At 39.4% G+C, this 13774-nt stretch overlaps 1 long non-coding RNA gene across 2 annotated transcripts in view; it reads right to left on the reverse strand.

The window, feature by feature from the left end:
* LOC124390549 overlaps positions 1-11874 on the reverse strand; it is a 69418-nt gene extending 57544 nt beyond the window's left edge. For both annotated transcript variants that reach the window (XR_006926764.1, XR_006926765.1), the window contains exon 1: positions 11741-11874. This is a non-coding gene — a long non-coding RNA (uncharacterized LOC124390549). The remainder of the gene's footprint in view (positions 1-11740) is intronic.
* Between the last annotated feature and the right edge of the window lie 1900 nt (positions 11875-13774).

Genomic DNA, 13774 nt, shown 5'->3' on the forward strand with positions numbered 1-13774 from the left:
GAATGTTCGTAACCAGCAATGAAAAACACAAGCGAAGACCAAAGCAGAAAGAAAATTTTAAACTTTGCATGAAAATCTAGAAACAATGCGGAATAAACAGGCAAACAAATCAAGGTTCAACACAGTACAGAAGAACACAGTAAGGTAACAAAATAATGGCAGGTGCAGACTGGAACAAAATACAGAATCGTCATATGTGTACTCAGAAAAGCTTAAAACTATTGGCAACCATGGCTGATTTATTTTTTATTTGTACGCAGCTCCTCTGTATTCTTACTAAAGGTAAAAATAGTACACTGGCTTCTATGGGCAGCCATTAAATGAACGATTACACCTCCATATTTTTATTTTTTTGTAAAAAAAATGTGAAATTAACGTATTGGCACATATTTGGGTGTATAAACATATAAACAGTCGTTTTTTCCTCTGGTTTTCTCATTTTCTTTCAAAAATATTGGCACCCTTGTACTGTATTTGGGCACGTTGCCCTCACAATAAAAATCCCCTGTTTTATGTTTACTATTTCTAGTCAGAAGCACTGAAATGTAACATAAAATGAAAATTATGACAGTATTTCTTTAATTTATTTATATTGAATTTTTTTTATAAGTTGGTGTTTCCAGTCACTTACAGAGAAACACTTCAGAGTTATATAATGGGAAAGTGACACAGCCACACACACACACACACACACACACACACACACACACACACACACACACACACACACACACACACACACTGCATAAAACACAAGCAGAATGTGCTAAATATTCCATCAGACATATCAAAGCACTGGATTTGCACCTGTAATTGCAAACGTTTGTAATTTGACCACAGTGTTTGCATTCTCATAGGCCGACAGATGTGAAGGAACGTCCAAAGCCTTTCACTGTAATGAAAATGAAATGTGCTTTACACACTCCACACACACACATGCACACAGGCACTCACGCACTCAAACACACAGGCACAGCTGTCACAATAAACTTGTCCAAAGTACCACCTTCACTGTGATTACGCTGAGAGTTTTGGCACAGAGGCTCAGCTAATAGGCATTTAGACGATTCGAATAAGGAGATATTGGAAGAAAGTTGCTGCCCGAGTGCTTTCAAAGCGACTGCCAGCGCTGGAGGGGAGGCGTGTTTCCACTTCAAGAATTAGTCTAAATTCATCGGAAATCATTTGGGAGTGGCGGCAGTGCGACCCTTTTCTCTTTGGGCACATTAACAATGTGTGCAGTCACTTTGCCGTCTGGAAAAAAAGGATTAAAAACATGAAAGGGAAAAAAAAAAGAGCATGTCAACGATTAGGCGTAAAATTGCTTAATTGATCCATTGGCTTTTTAATTGATGTCTGATTAAACCAAAGAGCTCGGCACAAAGACGGACACACGGCCAGGTAGAGCGTGTATATATTGAAATTCGATGCATTAAGCCTGGGGCCTGTTATACATCAAGCGTTTCAGCGTGTTCACTTTAGCGTTATTAACAGGTCCATTAACAAGATAAGGAAGCTATCAACCTTGATTACAGATTCATTACGTATCGAGCGAGGCGACTGAGGGAAAAAAAAAAAACGAGCAGTTTGTGATCTTTATGGATTAAAGCGTCTGAATGGGAATAAACCTCGCGACGTCATCAGTGAGGTCTATTTGCTTCTTTTTTTTAAAATGGATTGCATAATGTCACAGAAACAGAATTAAAGCAAATCATATGAAAGCATAAATCTTTGGGAAAAAATTGATGATTTTATCTCTATGTTTGAGATCATTCAAAATGGTGAAATTGTGTGACACGATATAGTCAAGTCAAGTCAAGTTTATTTCTATAGCGCTTTTCACAACAGACATTGTCTCAAAGCAGCTTTACAGAAATCAACAGTGAAGGTGAATGGTGTGTATTTATCCCTGATGAGCAGCCGTGGTGACTGTGGCAAGGAAAAACTCCCTTAGATGTAATAAGGAAGAAACCTTGAGAGGAACCAGACTCAAAAGGGGAACCCATCTTAATTTGGGTGACATCAAGAGTGTGATCATAAATCTTTCAACAATACAGAACACTGGAGAGTGAGAACTAACATGAGCACTGGAGTATAAGATTATAAGTAATGTTCTTTCTACAGTCTTTATGTTTATAAAACTAGGAGCTACTGAGCTCAACATTTGTGATCATCACAGATCCAGAATCAGCTTCTCCATTCCAGAGCCTTTAAACACTCCAGGAGGTCCAGTGTCAAAACCACACATGTAGCGGGATCCAATTGGCACTGGAACATCTCTAGATGGTTCGGGATGTTTGCGAGTTCGGCATCTACTTCTTCAAAGGTCCATAATCTTCATGAGGTGGGAAGTGACTGGAGCTGGCCAACCTTAGGATGCCTCGGGATGGGGAGAGAAAGATATACTATATAAACAAAAGTATTGGTACACAGCCATATGTGGTTCTTCCCCAGACTGTTAGCATAAATTTGGAGGAACCCAATAGTATTACTTATAATCTTACATTCCAGTGCTCATGTTAGTCAGAATAGCACCAGTTGCACAGCTCCTGATGCACACAGAATGATGTTTTTTGGCACACTGACTTATTAAGGTCGGTGCTCCCTGTGATTGTGCGTGCAGCCAGGTGCTGCTATCTGTTGGCGTGTTACAAATCTAGTCTCGGAACGTTTGATAGCATCTCGTACACTACAAAATCTTCCCAGGAGAGTGGAGGTTATTATACGAAAAAAATTCAGACTTCATGTAGAACGTCATATTAAAAAGGCACGTACATTAAGATGTCCACAAACTTTTGTCTAAGTTGTGTATTATTATACCACAGGACTGGAGAATTCCTCCTTCTAATCTATGAGAATTTGTTTCTATAACAGCACTTTTTTTTCTGAGATGAACAGATGGTCTCGCCCATGGCAGATGATTGACAGGAAGCATTATAAAGCTTTATAAAAAAAAAAAAAAAAAAAGCTAATTATATGAAAGTTTTATATTCCAAAGTCCTTTTGATTGATGAAACATTCCTATCCCAGTGGGTGTGGCCACTGTAGAAGAGACCACACCTATTGAAAGAAGGCAAGAGGTCTTTCTGGATCGTGTTGATGAGAATAAAATTGATGTAAATCCTATACTCAGCAGACGAAATACCCAGCGGCGGAGGGAAGAACCATGTTCGTCTTTCCTGTTACAGATCCAGAATTAATGCCAAGCTGTTCGGGTGGTCAGACACTGCCTCTGAGCTTTGAAGCAAATCTGAAATGCCAGTAAAGAGCTTTAAAAAGGAAAGAAAAATCCAGAAAAAAATTAACTCGACCCCACAACCATCACCAACCACCACCACGTCATCATCTTCATCATCATGATCATCTGTGCAGCCAAGATGTAAAAGTGCTGCTCTCGCTACGGTCTGGAGCTCATTACCTCTGCGGCCTGCCAAGTTCGTCACTCCAGGAAGCCAGGGAGCGGAGTGTCTGAGCTGCTTCCACCGGACAGCCAGTGAGTGTGGAGTCAGCAGAACTCCCAGCTATGTTCTCCGCAAGATCAGCAGGAGAACTGGAACAAGTTACCGGTAGCCAGACTTCATTTTGGGTTTAAAAGGTGCTTTAAGGGAGTAGGCTTATGTGTGTGTGTGTGTGTGTGTGTGTGTGTGTGTGTGTGTGTGTGTGTGTGTGTGTCAGTGGCACAGTGTCAGAACCTTGAAATAGAACTGCTGATTTCCTTATTTTATATAAATTACATACAAAATGTTTGTAGAAACCTGACCATAAGAATAGTATGTGATTCTTTTTAAACACCCAAGTGTTTTACTAACCTTCACTCTTCTGGGAAGATGTTCCACTAGATTTTGGAGTGTGCTTGTGGGGATTTCGGCTCATTCAGACACAAGAATGTCTCTATAGCAGGAGATCTTCCACTACAACCCATGTAAAGCAGATCTTCACAGAGTTGGCTTTGTACACAGGAGCATCATCATGCTGGAATAGGATTGGATCTCCTAGTTCGAACAAAGGGAAAATTTCAATTGTGGGCCTCCAACGTTGTGAACCTAAAGGTTTACAGAAGAACTACATAGAAAAGGCCAGGTGTCAATACTTTTGCACATCCGAATTGCAAAAACTATTGCTGTAAATCAAATCAAGTCCAAAAGCCTTGTAACGGATCCAATCGTGTTTCTTTAGAGATACTCATCTGCAGATTGTCAGAAAGAGAAGGTCAGTGTCCGGTGTTGTCTGAGCTCTGTCCCTCAGAGCCCTTATCTAAACTTATCCACATCTATCAATGTCCCCTGACGATGTCTTTCCTTCGGAGCAGCGTCCCGAAGCTACGCTCGACGTCCACCATCTGAGACACGCAGCACACAAGCCCCTCTCTCGGTTCCTTCGGTACAAAAGTCTTTAAACGCTGCTAAATAAGCAGCCGCCTGGCCAGGAACGATTGACTTTGGTCTGGTCACTCTTTACCACCGGCCATTTCCACTTTCTCATTTCTCTCTCTCTCACTATGCCAGAAGCTGTGTGTAAATTTAGACAGGACTGAAGGGACGATCAGGGTAAAGCTACTGCGGCTCACACATGGACTCACAGTGATTCTACACTTTGGTTTCATGTATACACAACCTTTTTTCTTTTCCGATCGGATGGAATTACACGGAGTGATTAAGAATAAAGGTTTTATGATGAGCTCTAGAGACATTATGCAAGAACATTTAAGGTTACTTTAGATCTCTCTCCAAAATACATTTAAATTCGGTTCTGTTTTTCAGTCACTTCTACTGTATTGTTCTTGTGTAATGTACTTTCTGTTTCACCGTGAAGTTCTTCAGTTCTTTTGTAACGTTCTTCATTTCTACTGTTGTTATTCTGTTCTTCTCAATGCTCTTCAGTAATGTTCTATAATGTTTTCCTGCTCAACTGTAAATCTCTTTCTGTTTCAATGTAATGTTCTTCAGTTCTACTGTAATGTTCTTCAGTTCAACTGTAATGTTCTTCTGAAATGTTCTTCAGTTCTACTGTAGTGTTCTTCAGTTCAACTGTAATGTTCTTCTGTAATGTTCTTTTGAAATGTTCTTCAGCCCTACTGTAATTTGCTTCAGTTCAACTGTAAAGTTCTTAATTTCATTTCTGTTTCACTGTAATTTTCATAAGTTCTACTTTATGTTCTTATGTTATGTTCTACTTTTCTACTGCAATGTTCTTCAGTTCCTTTGTAATGTTCTTCTGTAATGTTCTTTCAGTTTTGCTTTAATGTTTTTTGAACTGTACTGTAATATTTTCATGTAATGTTTTACCATTCTAATGTACTGTTCTTCAGTTTTCTTGCAATGTTCTTATGTAATGTTTTACTTTTCTACTGTAATGTTCTTCAGTTCAACTGTAATGTTCTTCTGTAATGTTCTTTTAAAATGTTCTTTAGTCCTACTATAATTTTCCTAATTTCTACTGTAAAGTTCTTAATTTCTACTGTTAAGTTATTCTGTTCTACTCAATGCTCTTCAGTAATGTTCTATAATGTTCTCTTGCTCAACTGTAACTCTCTTTCTGTTTCAATGTAATGTTCTTCAGTTCTACTGTAATGGTTTTATGTTTTGTTCTGCTTTTCTGCTCTAATGTTCTTTAGTTCTACTGTAATGTTCTTCTGAAATGTTCTTCAGTTCTACTGTAACGTTCTTCAGTTCTCTTGTAATGTTCTTCTGTAATGTTCTTTCAGTTTTGCTCTAATGTTTTTTAACTGTACTGTAATATTCTCATGTAATGTTTTACCATTCTACTGTAATGTTCTTCAGCTCTTTTGCAATGTTCTTATGTAATGTTCTACTTTTCTACTGTAATTTTCATAATTTTTACTGTAAAGTTCTTCATTTCTACTGTTAAGTAATTCTGTTCTACTCAATGCTCTTCAGTAATGTTCTATAATGTTCTCCTGCTCAACTGTAACTCTCTTTCTGTTTTACTGTAATGTTCTTCAGTTCTACTGTAATGTTCTTGTATTACTGTAAACCCTTAATTTTTTTAATTTTTTATCATAGTGCAAGGCTGAGGTACTAAAATAATCAAAATAATCAATAATCAATGATGAATCAATGATGTACCAGGCTCTGATCGGCTCTGATTATACTTTTCCAGCACCACTAACAGCCAAATGTATGAGAGCGAAACAGGTGGTCACATTAGGTTAATTGATCAAAATCAATTAAAAAAAAGCACATAGAGAATGAAAATTAGACTGACAGGGGAAATATATTTATGCAAATTATTAAGTTACCCAAACAGGAGAAAGAATGAAACCCGACTTCACCTTCACATTTCCGATAATTATAAAACAATAAAAAATAATTAAAATGATCAGGGTATTATTATATGTGTATGGAGAAAAGTGTATAAATTTTACATTGTTAAATATATATATATATATATATATATATATATATATATATATATATAAAACTGAGTAAATATGTCAGTGAAGCTCTCTAACTTTTGTCCCTTGCATCTTGTGTACAAACACACACACACACACACACACACACACACACACACACACACACGAGCTGGCACTAGGGCTGATTATCTCCGTCTGCATATTCAAACTCCATCTCTCTCAGATTTTTGGCAAGTGATGACGTGAGGAGGAGAGTGTCTGCTAATGAGAGGCTAGTCAGCGAGAGGCTCTAAATATTTTCACAGCTTATTTGGACATTTCTTGCCCGGTGGATGTGCAGGCTGCGCTTTGATGAGGTGAAGCGTCATTTGGCACGGCTTTCTCGCCGGTCTAGGGAGCTCCAATTCCTCACTTCGCACCTGTAGTGCGAATATTATGATTCACCTTAAACAGGAACGCTAAGCGTACACAAATTGACCCCAATTTAGGCTTAAACTCGTCTGACAACTGCAAAAGCTACTCTTTTGGTCCGGGCTAATGGGCCATTTAGGCTAATAGCTTTTCTGCGCATGACGGTGAATATGAACAGGGGGACTGTTTTTTTATGCTTCTGATGCTGTTCCTACTATTTTTTTTCTAGCTCTACATCAAAACAGATGATTACTGTTTGCTTAAGTCTAATTTTAATCATCGAGTCAAGACCTTTTTGTGTTAAGAGGGAATTGTGATCGACTTGGAACATGACCAAAAAAAATTCACACACACACACACACACACACACACACACACACACACACACACACACTCAAACACACTCAAACACACACACACTTGCTCCCCCACATGGTAAGGAAGCACAAGCGCCCATTAATACGCGGCTCATTGAAATGCGGCGACAGCTTCTTGGCTGCGGCTGGTTTTTTTCACTCTCTCTCTCTCTTTTTTTTCCCTTCGCTGCCTGACAGTCGTGGTCACCGCGTAGCAGACCTCACCTCCACTCGGGGCGAAGATAAATCCTGCGTGATTGATTGGAAGGGCTTTATATTCATTCATTAGCCGAGGCCCTGTCAGACAAGCCCTGGCAGGTACCTTCATGTTTCGCAGACTTTTCATCCCGGTGTGGTCTCGAGCTCGGAATCTACAGCTTATTAATGACATTTTAGACATTAATATTGCACGGATTAGGGATATCCTATCTCCTTTGTTCCCCTGACAAACCTTATACTGTTTTTTTTTTTTTTTTTTTCGCTTTTCTTACGTCTCTCTATCTCACACTCTCCCTCTCCGTTCCCCTATATCCTTCTCCCCTCCATGTGCCCTCTTTTTCTTCTTCCTCTATTTTTGTCGCTGTCACTTGCTCTTTTTCCGAATGTCCTTTTTCCACTCTGCCTTCGAGGACAGGTCTAGTAATACAGTTTGAGCGGTGTGAAAAGGACCTATCATCATGCACATTATTACATTTTTATCCTTGTCTCTGCCGTAGCATTTCCCAGGCTCCCTCTCCTCCCCCCAACTCCCCCCTTTTTTTTTCCTCATGCACTCTTGACGCAGTCCAGATACCCCGGAGCGCACGAGCCCTTTTGCCGTGACCAATCCAGGAACGGCGGATTGGATAGGAGGGTCTGAGCCACCGACATCCGCGCTGATATATCCCAGATCAGCGCCTCACGCGTTTTTTAACCCCCTGCTGTCAGATAACGTCGGCATGCTGTGGCATTTGGAGGCTCGGTCGCGATGAGACGGAAGGCCACCGAGTCGGGCGGAGGAAACAACCCGCGGGTCTGATGTTGACATTTCTCAAAGTCGCACGACTGCTAAGCACGGCCTGCTCGAGCGCTCTGTTTACGCGAGACAGGGCCCAGTGTGAGACGCAACACAGCCTGCCTCTCACAGCCACCAGCAGTCCACCACCCATACATTTTTATCCCACAATCTCTGAGCTATGCTTTATTTATTTATTTATTTATCTATTTATTTATTTTACGGGATCAATCTTATCGAATTGTTAAGGTCACTTGATGGCATGTCTACACTGACAAATACAACATACTTCACGATGAAGCTTTATCAATTCCAAGGTTTACAATAACACACTCCTTCTATTAGCAAATGTGTTTTATAGTAACAAATCACACAAACACATGTGGTAAGATTTACTGATTTTAAATCTATGGAAGGTCTCCAGTGTATGTGCTTCTTTGTAATAGCAGGACATTTAGGACAAATTACTGTTTTCTTGATTATCTAAATAAATAAATAAATAAATATTAAATAAAATAAAAATAAATACGTTATACATTTATAAAAAGAAAGAAAGAAAGAAAGTTAATCCACCAAGCGTTAAATGCTACCATTGCCTTGGCATGTAATACTAACAATATCTGCAATGAAAATGATGCTGGAGGTATGGTCTCCTGCTACGGTCTTCACTACAGATACCATTACAAACCATCAGCTTTTAACCATTAAACCATTATCGAATGGTTTCCGTTATGTTATATCGTTTACGTTGTTAAATCATGATACGCAAAATCAATTGAAACAAACCTACTGGAATCTATAGGCGTAATTGTCCCTGATGGTATCTAATGGTGCCGAATAGACACCATCATGTGATCTACAAGTTACCAGAGACGTTCTATTGGTCCATAATGTCTGCATGTAATCAGGGTTGACATGCCAGCGATTTGTAGAAGACTACAAATAACCAGTAACACATTACAGTCTCCATTAAAACCTTGGTGTCACCCAAATGAGGACGGGTTCCCATTTGAGTCTGGTTTCTCTCAAGGTTTCTTCCTCATTCCATCTAAAGGAGTTCTTTCCACAGTCGCCCCCAGGCTGCTCATCAGGGGTAAATACACATAATTCATTTATATATAAATTTTGTGTTACAATTCCCATTACAACCATTAAAACATTACAAATTCTATTAGGTTTTAACAGTTTTATTATTATTTTTTAATTAAAGCAGTCCTCAAGCTAGCTAAGAGAAGGAGCTGGAGTGGAGCATAAACAGGATCATTTTTTTATCCATAAAACAAGTTGGTTCTTGTTCTCACATATGTAACAGCGTTGTTGTTGTTGTTTAACCCTGAAGCCAGAACTCATCAATTGAAACATAAATAAAAGGTTTATCCCTGATAGGTCCAAAGCACCGACACTGGAGACTTTGGATCCAAAGTTCAGTGTCTTATCCACTAAGCTACCACTTTCCATCACACATCCGAGGTAAGCTGAGGTCATGCCATGATACAGAATCCCTGGAGCATAGAAGGGGTTAAGGGCCTTGTTCAAGGGCCCAAGAGTGGCAGGATGAGTGTCATATTGGGGCTCGATCCTCTGATCATCTGATCTGTAACTCAAAGCCTTAATCACTAAACTACCACTTCCCTGTTCTACACTGCACACTACACACTTTATACATAAATTTCCATTTCTTGCATTTAGACTGTTATAACTGTAAATCTTGGATGTATATCTTGTGCATTTTTCTTTTACGTCCTTATAATTTATTTCTTAAGCTGCTGGAGGATTCCCAAATTCCCTGTGTATGTATATATGACAATAAACCACTGAATCTTGACTCTGAATCAACGCAACCAAGGAACAAACAGACTTCACACAAGACGACATAAAGTGCACAAGTGCAAATAAAATTTAGTGCAACAAAACAACACAATAAATTTGGAACAATGAAACGCCGACTAGTACAGAGAATAAATTGTCTATATAATAATAAATATTGCACATGTAAATGTTTAGGGATTATTTAGCCGCACTTATTTGTGAACAAAATTCCAATAAAGACATTTGAATGTGTGTGTGTGTGTGTGTGTGTGTGTGTGTGTGTGTGTGTGTGTGTGTGTGTGTGTGTTGGTCCAGTCACATAAGGAATCTGATGGCTTGTGAGGGAAAACTGTGAACGCTTCAGCACCTGCTCATTATAATATATTTTCTGACAGTCCTGAATGTTAGGAAACTAATGCTCAGAATTCTCAAAAGCTAAAAACATGAAATTATCTTTCGAGTCATACTGACATTTCTTTAGTAATAAATTCAAAAATATTTGAGATGAAAGTTAATATTGGTGATGGTTTTACGTTATTTATGCGGTCACGGCACCTTTGTGTTATCTGTACGAAGGACTACATGTTAGCTAGCGATCGGCAAATCGCGAAACACTCTAGTTACGCTTCGTGATCGAGCACTTAGGCGTCTGAAAGACTTCTGCAACACATTTAATTCACGATATTCCTACGCATTAGCTAGTGCATAAGTAGCTTTGTCTATGAAATCTTCTTTCGATCCTTATTTGCCTCCTAAAGCCTCTAGAATTCCTAAAGTCTGTCCTTAAATTTCTCCCTTTCCACCACTTCTGAAAGACAGCTAGTGAAGAGTCTCTTTCGCTTAATGGTGTGACTTTGACTCTTTTCCAGAAGAGCTTAGCCCGCACTTGACAACACCACCTCCCTCTTGAGGAAAGACGGGCCCGATATAGCTGTCCGTCCTTATAGAGAGCCCTTGCCAAAGCCACGTTTATTAGCATTAAAAATCCTCCTCGACTTCTCAGCCAAAGATTAGTGGCTTTTTTCCACGTATTCTCCCTCCTGGTCCATATGGAAACAGTTCTCCTCGTCCCAGAATCACCCCTCCTCCCTTCCCCTGTTCTCGCGCCTCCTGCTCTTTCAAGATTACTGGCAATGGCAACTTCAAAAATGGCTTCAGATCCCCACGCCGCTCACACACCGGAGCTGGAATGTCTGGCTGTCTGTGGTACGTGGTGGCCAGGCGAGCGCCCTGAAGTCAGCAGGTGGCCACATGAGAGAGAAAAAAAAAGACAAAGCGGCTGGAAGGTTACAGCAGGATCGGGTGCGAATCTTAAACTTGCACAAGCTGGAAAATCTGGTTTGAATTTGGTTCGGCGTGAGCGCTGGTCCCGTGTGTCACTTCGGCTGAGGTTGTAAATGCACATTTTTATAGACACTTCATCGCTTGGAGCACATCTGTCCCTTTTTTTTTGTATCAGGGCTGTTATAAGGGTTAGGACTCAAAAAAAGAAGGAAAAAAACCCCACACACACTTCAGACAACATTTAAGGTTTGAAGGGGGGAAAAGAAATCCTGTTGGTTCAGGTGAGAATTTTTTTTTGCAGTCTTGCTGGTTGCCCTCTACTGGCAATAGCACTCACATGCACCTCAGTTACATCTACAACCCACTCAAGACGCCAAGAAAGCCATGAAATATTTAACGGATCTCGCAGCTTTAAAGCATCGTACGTTTCGACAGGAATAAATAACTCATCCCCTCACACTCAGAGTTCAGGCCTATTAATTAGCAGCGATGTGCTCTGCATGGGTTTACCTGCGCTCGGTGCTGTTAATGCTTCCCCCTTTGACCGGGGTGCAGCTCCTCGTACGCCTCTACGGGGACGAGCTCTAATTAATCCTCTGTTACTGTTGTAATGGTGCCTTCCTGAGGGAGAGCCGGGCTAAGCGCAGAAATATTCTTTCATTCTTCCATTGTAAACAACAGCTCATCTGTGGAGGGTGGAGGAGGAGGAGCGAGAGGAGATGGGGAGGGGATTCTGAATTATTTAAAGTAGAATAAATAATAATATTCATAATAATAATAAGAAGAAGAAAAAGGAATGACATTTGAACTTTACTTTTGAAGTAAAAATATATAATTATTCTTATTATTCTCATTTTATTCTTTTATTAATCTCTTGCATTACTATAGAAATTCCCCTCATTTCATGAATATTGCTAGTCTCATTTCTGTAATAATTGAAACACACACACACAAACACGTACATGCATATGTATGTATATTTAAATATGCCTGCATAAAATTCATTACTCATCCACAAAGTTTTCCACATTGTGACCAAAACGAAAAGTCGTATCACAAAACACACCAAAATCAGCTTTCTCTCAGTTTTTACGTTCAAGGATGTCTGACAACTGTCAAGAAAGTCTGAAAAAAAATAATAATAACTTGTCATTATTATCTCCCTCAATCACACAACTTCGAGCTCTCCTCTCACGTCTAACAAAGGCAGACGGTGGCGTCTGCCGCCTGCAATTTTCTCTCCATTAAGCCTAACAATAGTGAATAAGGTGAATATGCTCCTGCTTCTCTGAGACCTTGGTGTGAGCCAGAATCCAGAAAACAATCAACAGCTGCGCACTGGGAAACAAACAGCGCTTTCTGGCCTTGCTTTCTCTCCTGCCTCACTGACCTTCAGCTCAAAGGCCTCTGAAAAAGGAAGCCGATGGCATGTGCTGCTCGCTATCTGAGATAACAACAATGCCAAGATAACAATAATACACCCGCGAGGTCGGAACTTCACACCTCGAGTGCTGCTTATGAGACACTGCGAATCCTTCAGTCGGTTCCTTTCAGGAAATAAAACTACTACTACTAATAATAATAATATCAATAATAATTAGCCCCGCCCACTGAGAATCTAATCAGACAGTAACTGATCATGTATTCATCTCTCACCCCTGGAAAAATGTCCAGCTCCCAAATTCATAAACGATAGCCCCTTCACCAGACCCCACAGCATCTTCTTTCTGTGTTTTTTTTTTCTCTTTCCTTTTCTTTCCAATCAAAACTCAACAATGAAATAAGACTCTTACTGAAATACTTGCACAGATTAAATACAACCGGCGCCGTTCCACGGATTTAAACACAATACTTACAGAGATTAATTTTAGGCCCTTTTGCAAATTTAGATTCTCGTCCCCACCCCACCCCCCAACAGGGCTCTGCTTCAACGTCTTGACAAAATACCAAATTTCTTTTTTTTTGGATTAAACTTTTTATTACTTAATTGACACACACACACAAAATGCAACACTGGAATAACAAAGGAGGGGAAAAGGAGAATATTTTTCTAGGATTTAATTGGGAAAAAAAAACATCTGAGTTGATCTGGGAATAATAATAATAATAATAATAATAATAATAATAATAATAATAATAATAATAAGGATTATTATTATTATCATTATTATTTTATCAAAATATTATTTTTGTATCTTTTTGTATTATTATTTATTTATTTTTTTACTTTTATAATAAAAATAAAAAATAAGCCTTCCATAAACATTTTGAACTAGGAGACCTGAACCTGTTCCAGCATGACAATGCCCCTGTGTACAAAGTCAGCTCCAAGGGTTGGAGTGGAAGATCTCCTGATATAGATCTCTGATCCAAAGCCTATGGAACACCTTTGGGATGAATGTGAACACTAACTGCACCCCAGGCCTAAATGAACACCCTTCAATATCCAATTTAACATCTTCCCAGAAGAGTTTTTTTATAACAGCAAATGGAGAATAAATGTGGAATGGGATGTTCAAAAAGCACATACACATCTAATGCTCG

This window comes from Silurus meridionalis, chromosome 8 (assembly GCF_014805685.1).
Source record: "Silurus meridionalis isolate SWU-2019-XX chromosome 8, ASM1480568v1, whole genome shotgun sequence".
NCBI lineage: Eukaryota > Metazoa > Chordata > Actinopteri > Siluriformes > Siluridae > Silurus > Silurus meridionalis.